At 37.3% G+C, this 9,719-nt stretch overlaps 2 protein-coding genes across 3 annotated transcripts in view; both read right to left on the bottom strand.

The window, feature by feature from the left end:
- anxa6 (annexin A6) overlaps positions 1-4,947 on the bottom strand; it is a 230,555-nt gene extending 225,608 nt beyond the window's left edge. For both annotated transcript variants that reach the window (XM_073921243.1, XM_073921244.1), the window contains exon 1: positions 4,773-4,947. The gene's annotated coding sequence lies outside the window, so the exon portion shown is untranslated. The remainder of the gene's footprint in view (positions 1-4,772) is intronic.
- Positions 4,948-6,064: 1,117 nt separating this feature from the next.
- nsd1a (nuclear receptor binding SET domain protein 1a) overlaps positions 6,065-9,719 on the bottom strand; it is a 104,627-nt gene continuing 100,972 nt past the window's right edge. Inside the window, exon 22 of the transcript XR_012389995.1 lies at positions 6,065-6,137. The gene's annotated coding sequence lies outside the window, so the exon portion shown is untranslated. The remainder of the gene's footprint in view (positions 6,138-9,719) is intronic.

The following is a 9,719-nucleotide window of genomic DNA, read 5'->3' as shown; positions in this document are numbered from 1 at the left end:
TGAGCCAAACAAATGCCAGCAAACTTACGCAGCTCTATGACTGGCCAAAATGCTTAGTTTGACTTTTCTTTGATGATCTACTCTTCCCTGTTGATCACCCCTGACCTACTTTCTGCGCAATCTGAATTTCACAATCTGAATTTCTGGTTTTGAATTCTAGAATATTGAATTTAATGTTCTGAATTTCTTCGTCTTGAAAACTTGAAACTGTATTATTACAAACCCAATATTTGCAGTCTAGGAATTCAGGACCAAAAAAATCTTAAGTTCGAAAATGCATCTAAAAAAATTAAGTTGTCTAAAATTTCAGATCTTCAATATTCAAGTTTTGAAATTCAAATACATAATTATAAGCATGCGGTGAACATTTTGCAGTGAAAACTGGTCGCATAACAAAAATGTATGCACTCGCTCAAATGCTCCCAAATGTAATTCGAGTTGACATAGATACAATTTCAGGCACATATGCAACCAAAACAATCGCAATTTCGTGCTCTTCACGTAGGTTCAAGCACTTTGTCCAAAATCCAAGCATATTTCTAACCTTGAAAACACTATATTAAAAATCAAGCATTTTTAAGGATTTCCTGCACCCGTAAGAACCCTGTATATAGTAACTATAAACGACTATTTTTATTTTCAGTATAGTTATGGATAAAATATGTTAATTCTTATGGTTTAGATTTTTGGAAATCACCAGGCGACCCGCCTTCATTGCCCTGCGACCCCTCGGGGGGTCCCGACCCCCACTTTGAGAACCATTGCTCTAAAATGAAAATTTAAGACTTTACCTAAACAAAAAAAACAGGAAAATGTTCAGTGTGTCAACACAGAATGATGTGGTGAAGCATTAGCGTGGCACAACTCACCAGAGCCACGCTCAAGACAGGTCAAAGGGACGCAAAAACTTTTATGCCGAGTGCTGATTGACCTTACAACCCTGACAACAGGGTACCGGTCTCGTCAGTTGACCAACGTCTAAAGTGCAAGTCTAAGTCTTCGTTGCTGCGTTCATGGACTCATCGAACATTATGATGAAAGCTTCCTTGTTTGCTCGTGAAATTAGTTTCTTCTTTAGGTATAGGGCAACACCAAATCGTGCTAAACATACTGTTTTGTCTCTTCCACATGTGAACGTACTCGCACACTCTGAGTCAGGGAACTGCTTAAAAAACTAGGTGGACGTCCTTATTTGAGGTGTACGAGTGGTGGCGGCTTACGGTTTGAAATACCCACAGTATTTCGGCCTTAAATGTAACTATATTCGCAAAGCTGCTGAAGGCATTGCTTGAAGTCAAGCGGCAACCTCCCGCTCTCCCTCAGGAAGCCAATATGGAAGTAACTAAAACTGCAATTCATGCGAAATTCCGCTAGTCCTGGCCGCTCCTGGCTCCAAAACAGAGCAAATTTCAATTGAGCCCACTGTTAGAATGGCCAACTTTACAGCAGAAAAAAAGGTGTTTACAGCCTGGTACAAAAAAAGATTTTGGTTAATACAGGTAATATTACCCTTCATGACAACTGTGAGGGAGTGAATATTTTTATAACTCATCCGTTTCCTTTATATTAAGTTATATTAAGTTTGCATAATTAAGGGCATGGTCACTTGATTGACAGCTAGGTCTCGTTGGTCGCCGTCACGTCACCTCAGCTGAATCCTGCAGATCAGCCACTGAACTCTGCATATTTATCATATTTCTGTGTTGTTTTATGTGGCTTTACACAGTCGACTGCCTTTTGGACTTGTTTCCTACAATTATTAGATGGCATGGCATGCTGAGGGCACTTAATTGTGCTCACAAACCATTCACATGGCCTCCGTTTCCCATGTGGGTAAAGTTATATACTTATATACCATCTCTATACATGTATTTGTTTTATTTAAGATCATTTATCGTTTATATTTATATTTAGAGCTGTAATGCACTCCAGAATCTGACCAATTGATTAGCTGTGGGCTGTAGAACAGTCATCTGAAGCGTGGTCATACAGTGTTCTGCTGGATTTCATCAATAGTCTTACATTAACTAACACAGACTATATCTGAAGTGTTTGGAAGTAATTCGCGTTTTCCTCCTGTTGAAAAACGTCATAAGAACAATGTTTAGTGGCTCAATGTGTTACAGCAGTGTTTTTAAAAGTCTAAACACTTTATTGATATATTGTACAGCCAAGCACAAGTGGTCAGAATACAAACGAGTCACAGGTGATAAAGTATTAAGCATTTCTCCCAAAGTAAAGTGTGTCTGAACCAGGTCCAAGCTAAATGACAGCATGCGTCTGTAGCTCCGCTCACTCTCCGCCTCTTTGCCCTTGTTTGGTATCCCGCCGTGGGTGTGATGACGCGCGAACAAAATGGCGACGGTTGGCCGCGCCTACTTGTGGCTTCTTTTGCGCTCTTCAGAAACCTATGGGTGACGTCACGGAAACTACGTCCATATATTTTACAGTCTATGCTTGAAGTGGACGGCCTTGTGGAAGGCTGAGGTCGAAGTGCTCGATGAGAACATACTTATGGGCAAACTACTTGCCTGCGACTACACATACTTTTTGTGCTTCTCTACTTTCATGTGTGAATCGAGCGCTTTGCGGCCCATTGTCCCCAGTTTTATCGACTTTTTAGATAAAGCACACCTCCCTTCATGATTACTGGCTGTTTTCTTTAGCCACCCCCGATACTTTTCGACCTCAAACCAATTGTCATCAAACAAACATTTGCCCATGCTTGCGATTTCGTAAAATGCCGTGGTGGTGAAGTTTCAACGCAACGCATTCATCAATAACTTACTCGTATGTCACCTATGGAATGATGCAGGTTGCACCCACGAAGTGCTGCCCCCAAATGTTGCGCTGGTCAAATAGCGGTTGAAAACAATAAATAAAAAAAGACGAGTCGGACATGAAATTTAGGATCCCACATGAAATTTAAGACATCCTTATGGAAAATTGCAGAATTCAAGACATTTTCAGACCTTAAAAATCGAAAATTTTATTTAAGACATCTCAAGACTTTTTAAGGACCCGCGGGGACCCTGTTCTTTAGATCAAAATGCTAAATGTTGTCATTGATTCTATAATTTGTGCATATTAGCCTACTTTTGTTTATTTTATTTTAGCCAAAAATATTCGATGGCTGTCAAATTTAAGAGAAAATCATTTTTAAAAACGCTGGCAGGGAAAAAGTTAATGTGAAAAAAACGTTTATAATCTGAAATTGTCATTTAATGTGTCAAAATTAATTTAGCGACGTCGATTATAATTTTGAATTCAACTCTATACAAAGGAGAAAACTGAATATTAGTTTGTTTTGTTTCACAGAAGGATTTAAAAGGGATTTTCTTTAAAGTTTTCATAATCATAATAATTTTTTGATGCAAACATTAAATAAATAAATTCTAAATTAAATTTCAGACACGATTTTTGTTTTTTAGATCAAAATAGTAAATGTTTTTATTGATTCTACATGTTGTGCATATTGCTTTTTTTATTATTATTTTAGTCGGTAATATTCTGAGGGCTGCCCAACATAACAAAAATCATCAAAAATGCTGGCAGTGGCTGGCAACCTTTTAAAAACAAGCTGGCAGGGAAAGAGTTAATGGAAAAAAGTGTAAATTAGCTGATATAGTCGTTTAATGTGTATAAATTAATTTAGCAAGGTCGATAATTTTGTATTCAATTGTATATGTTTGACCAAACAGAGGAGAAAGTTGAATATTATAGTTTGTTTTGTGTCACAGAAGGATTTAAAGGGATTTTCTTTAAAGGTTTCATACTCATAAAAAGCTATTTTTATGCAAACTTTACATAATTAATCCTCCTAAATTGTATTTTAGGCAGGATTTTTGATTTTTAAATCAAAATATTTAATGTTTTCATTGATTCTATAAGATGTGCATATTATTTTTATTTTATTTTAGCTGAAAATGTTCTGAAGGCTGTCAAACCTAAGTGAAAATCAATAAAAATGCTGGCGGCATTGCTGGCAACTTTTTTTTTTAATGCTGGCAGGGAAAGAGTTAATGTAAAGAAATCCTTAATAATCTGATATAAAGGATATTACTGTTTTATTTTAGCTGGTAATATTCTGAGGGCATGCAAACACCACACAGAAACGCCAACTGAGCCGAGGCTCGAACCAGCGACCCTCTTGCTGTGAGGCGGCAGCACTACCTACTGCGCCACTGCCTCACAGAACTTACTTTTGTGTATAAAATTTTACAGTGGAACACAAAAAACTAACAATAAGATAAAGAGCATGATTATTATCTAAGAACTACAGAAATATATCTTTTATAGCCAAATTTAAATCATATTGAAATAAGGACGATAAATAAAAAATGTTATTCCATTATGCAAAACCTTAAAATGTATCTCTCTTATTTTGTTGGACATGCTGAATTTTTCAGGTAATAACCATGCGCTCTTCCACTGAATGCTGCCAGAAAAATTGGTCCAGAAAAATGTACATCTTAGGGAGGTATAGTAATGTAACACTCGTCTGACATGTTTGTTGTCACATTTTTTAACAAAAAAAAAAAAAAAAGTCACTCTATTAAAAAAAAATAATAATTGGCATAATTGTTTTCCTCTCGTTAAAGTAAAGAAACATTTTTAAAAATGCACATAAGTTGGTGACAAACTATGACACAATTGAAGGATTAGGCTGAGGGAAATAATACAATGTCGTACTACTGCTTGATTAACTTAGCCACACCCCTCTTTCTACTTATAACTGTGGTGTGTTTAGTGTTACCTGTCAGCAAACTCACCGTCTGTTTTCTTGTGATATCAACTTCCAAAAGTCCATCCAACGACGTTTTGGTGAACTCTAGTAGTCCCTGAACGCTAGTAGTCGTGATTGTGTTTTCTCCAGTTTTGCAAAACCTTTAAATGCTCGTGAAAGCCTTTTTCTTGCGCGCTCTTACACTTCCGTTTCCACTTCCCATATATGGGCCGCCCACTGATCGTGAAATAATGATTGACAAGCAGAATAAAAATCGCTAATTCGCTAAACTCACACTTTTATTTATTTTTATTTATTATTTTCCTATTTGCCAGTGCTACTACAGTTAACAAAAATAAATGTATTTTTTCACTTAAAATATTACAGCTGCAACCTGTAATATATAAATCATTCACACAGCCACACTCGTTTATGCATACACGTGTGGCTAAATTAAATACAAAATAAATAACGAATAAATGAACTTAACATTTTTATAAAAGCTTTACTTTGTCCAGTTTGAATGACTGAAAAATGATATGTACTTTTACTGCTTATGGTGTCACGGTGGCGCAGTGGGTAGTACAATCCCCTCACAGCAAGAAGGTCGCTGGTTTGAGTCTTGACTGAGCCAGTTGGCAGTTCTGTGTTTGCATGTTCTCCCCGTGTTAGTGTGGGTTTCCTCCGGGTGCTTCGGTTTACCCCGTAAGCTAAATTGTCCGCAGTGTCTGTGTGTGAATGAGAGTGTATGGATGTTTCCAAGTGAGCTGGAAGGGGATATCCGCTGCATGCTGGATAAGTTGGCGGTTCATTCCGCTGTGGCGACCCCAGATTAATAAAGGGACTAAACCGAATGAGAAAATGAATGAATGAATGAATGAATGAGAAATGCTTGTTAAAGCTGTCCCTCAATATCTTATGCCAGTTGGTTCCATATTATGAAAATATTCAATATTTATCAGAGATTCATTTTGAGCGATTTTTTTTTTTTTACTTTAATTTTTTAAAATGTGACTCCGAGAGCCCCTGAACACCTGCATCCGATCCGGCTTTAGAGAGCAATTCTGTGCTTGGTGAATCAGAAAGAGCCATCATCACACAGACAATACAGAGTCTATTCTGACTGCAGGTACAGACCTCAGCTGCTCCTTTTAGAAACAAGAAGAAAAGCAGGTTTGAGAAAAGTAGCCTACTAGGACACACTATAAATTCAAGTTACATAGTGAAAAAAAAATTTAATTAATAAATAAATAAAATAAAGCTTGCTGATTTATCTTGTTTCTGATTGCATTTCTTAATGCCCTATAGCAGTGGTTCTCAAACTGTGGTACGTGTTTTAACTGTGCAGAGTTGTAGCTGCTTTACTGGGCCTACTACGCTACTGTACTCAATACTGCTCATTTTGGTGGTACTTGGAGAGACAATTTTTTTTGAAGGTGGTACTTGATGAAAAAAGTTTGAGAACCACTGATCTATAGGGTTATAGTCTTCATTATATAGTCAAGCTCCTTTTAAGCAGGGTCAGAGGTCATATAAGATTGCAAACTCAATAGACAAACAAGATAGTCAATACTCAATCACCATAACACTTTTCAGTATATATATACACAATATATATATATACAACAGTTCTGTCTGGTTCTCAAATCTGATTGGCTGATAGTCGTGCGATATTCTGCAATATCAGAACTCCTACAGCCTCTTTACCCTTTGTGTATTACTCCGCCCACATACAGCCAGCAGAAATCAGACACTACAGATCTAAAGTTTGAAAGATGCTTGCTCAGCTGTTTAACTGTCAGCTTATGATTTGAACCCATCGTGAAAGAAAGTAGTTCCTCATGCAAAAGGGTTTTTGAGACTCTCCGTGTTTGATTTTGTTTTTAATACACAATTATGCCGTTAAACTGTTGTATAAACGTAATATCATACTCGTAGCAGTGCGATATGGCTGTATATCGGCACTGGTGGGAGGCGTGCGATGGCACGAGGTCACCATATCGCACTGCTACTTGTGTGATATTGCTCATATAAATATATATATATATATATGTGTGTGTGTGTGTGTGTATGGGCTGTGGCGTAGCGCAAAATGCAGGGGGCCCCCTTCACGGGTTATTGACTTGGCCCACGCCACTGTGTATGGGTAATTCTTCAACTACGGGCATTTTTTTGTCCTTTGATCATATATCCAAAAATATATATAATTTGGTTCAAATTCCTCTTTCTTTGTCAAACTAACAATAAAACCTACTTTGAAAAATTTAACCAGCTTTCTATTATATACTTTTCATGTTATTCAACCTCCTTTTAGGTGTAAAATCACTGTTTTCACCTTGTCACACACCCAGAGTTTTAAACTTCAACAGTGAAAATAACATTTTAAGATATTATTTATCTGGTGTCTATTAATATATCTTAATGAAGCACTAGTGAAATAATTTAAATATTTTATAGTTATTAATGTGACACTGTTATCAATATTATTTTTTGTACAAAACATAGCTGTCACACAGTATCAGTGTCATTTCCAGCACAACACTGTAATGTCGCTTTAAAAAGTTTGTGTGAGATTATTCAGCTGTTTTCTATGAAAATGAAGAGTGCCATCTGAAAACATCTTCAAGATGGAGGGAATTTACATTTTTATCAACAACACTTGAAGAAAAATCAAGGTAAATATTGCTTGATAAGGAAATACATTTATTCTACGTCATTTCCAAACATGCTGTACCTTCAGAGATGTTTTTAAAAATCAAACAAAATTAGGGTAAATAAGAGTGTTTTGAATACATGAGAGGCTAGCATCAACTCAAAGCTCATCAGTGAAGCTATTTCTCATTTCTTCCACAATAAACTGTTGAAATGTAATTTCCATCAGCACACACATTTATATAAAATATTTAAAAATTTCTCATCACACATTAAATGTTTATTCACAATGTGTAAGTTCATGCTTTATTTAATATACAGTTTATTTCTAATAAGCTCTTAACCAAATTAATATTAAAGTTTAGAGTGTGGCAGGTGTACAATTCAGCAGACAACTAATTTATTTAATTGACAAATCTATAATTATTATATATAATGTGGAAAGATTGGTTAAACTAGATACATAATTGATCTTAGACAATGTTTGACTGCCATGATTTCTTTCAGCCATATCACCCTGCAGCTCAAGACCGGTTACTCACTGAAGCTAAGCAGGGCTGAGCCTGGTCAGTACCTGGATGGGAGACCACTAGGGAACACTAGGTTGCTGTTGGAAGTGGTGTTAGTTAGGCCAGCAGGTGGCGCTCAACCTGTGTGAGTCCTAATGCCCCAGTAAAAGTGAAGGGGACACTATACTGTCAGTGGGCGCCGTCTTTCAGATGAGACGTTAAACCGAGGTCCTGACTCTCTGTGGTCATTAAAAATCCCATGGCACTTCTCGTGAAAGAGCAGGGGTGTAACCCCGGTGTCCTGGCCAAAGTATACACATTACATTACTTTCATTTTGAAATAAGCTGTATATTGAGATGTGCTGGAATTGACATTTAAACGATGAAATTGTTTAAACTTATGAGGCTGTTACGTTCATTTTGAACACATTTTTTTTTACTAAACTTCACAAGGCTAAAAGTGCCCGTAGTTGAAGAACAGCCTTTAACTGTTAATAGTTCTGAGCAAATAAAAACAAATGTTTTCATGTTTTTTATTATAATTTGTAGATTAAGACTATTATTATGACTATCATTTACTTTACATAGACTTAGTGACAGGCCATAGTGACAGATGGGACGATCTACAGCTTCAGTGAAGAAGGTTTCCCCCTTGTGGGAGTAAAGGGTCTAAGTTTTACTTATGTTAAGCATTTTGCTGTGCATTGTTTTTAGTATTGTTATTTAAAGGATTCATAGTTCATGCAAAAATCAACATTGTCATAATTTAAGATAAAACTATAAAACTTATACATTTCTTATTATTTCAAACAGAAATCTTTTTTTTTATTATTAAAGTGACTTTGAACATGGCATGGTTGTTGATGCCAGAGGGGCTGGTCTGAGTATTTCAGAAACTGGTGATCTGCTGGGATTTTCATGCACAACCATCTCTAGGGTTTACTGAGAATGGTCTGAAATAGTGAAAATATCCAGTGAGCGGCAGTTCTGTGGGCGCAAATGCCTTGTTGATGTCAGAGGAGAATGGCCAGACTGGTTTCAGCTAATAGAAAGGCAACAGTAACTCAAAAACAGTAAGCACTCGATACAATCGAGGTTTGCAGAAGAGCATCTCTGAACACACAACACGTCCAACCTTGAGGCGGATGGGCTACAGCAGCAGAAGACCACACCGGGTGCCACTCCTGTCAGCTAAGAACAGGAAACTGAGGCTACAATTCACACAGGCTCACCAAAACTGGACAATAGAAGATTGGAGAAACGTTGCCTGGTCTGATGAGTCTCCATTTCTGCTGCCACATTCGGATGGTCAGGTCAGAATTTGGCATCAACAACATGAAAGTATGGATCCATCCTGCCTTGTATCGATGGTTCGGGCTGATGGTGGGGGTGTAATGGTGTGGAGGATATTTTCTTGGCACACTTTGGGTTCATTAATACCAATTGAACATCGTGTCAACACCACAGCCTACCTGAGTGTTGTTGCAGACCATGTCCATCCCTTTATGACCACAGTGTCTCCATCTTCTGATGGCCACTTTCAGCAGAATAAAGCACCATGTCATAAAGCATGAATCATCTCAGACTTGTCTCCTGAACATGACAATGAGTTCACTGTACTCAAATGGCCTCCACAGTCACCAGACCTCAATCCAATAGAGCACGTTTGGGATGTGGTGGAACGGGAGATTCACATCTTAGATAATGCGATCGTGTCAATATGGATCCAAAATCTCTGAGGAATATTTCCAGTACCTTGTTGAATCTATGCCACAAAGGATTAAGGCAGTTCTGAAGGCAAAAGGGGTCCAACCCTGTACTAGTTAGGTGTA

This window comes from Danio rerio, chromosome 14 (assembly GCF_049306965.1).
Source record: "Danio rerio strain Tuebingen ecotype United States chromosome 14, GRCz12tu, whole genome shotgun sequence".
Classification (NCBI taxonomy): Eukaryota; Metazoa; Chordata; class Actinopteri; order Cypriniformes; family Danionidae; genus Danio; species Danio rerio.
This window is presented reverse-complemented; position numbering and strand designations above follow the sequence as displayed.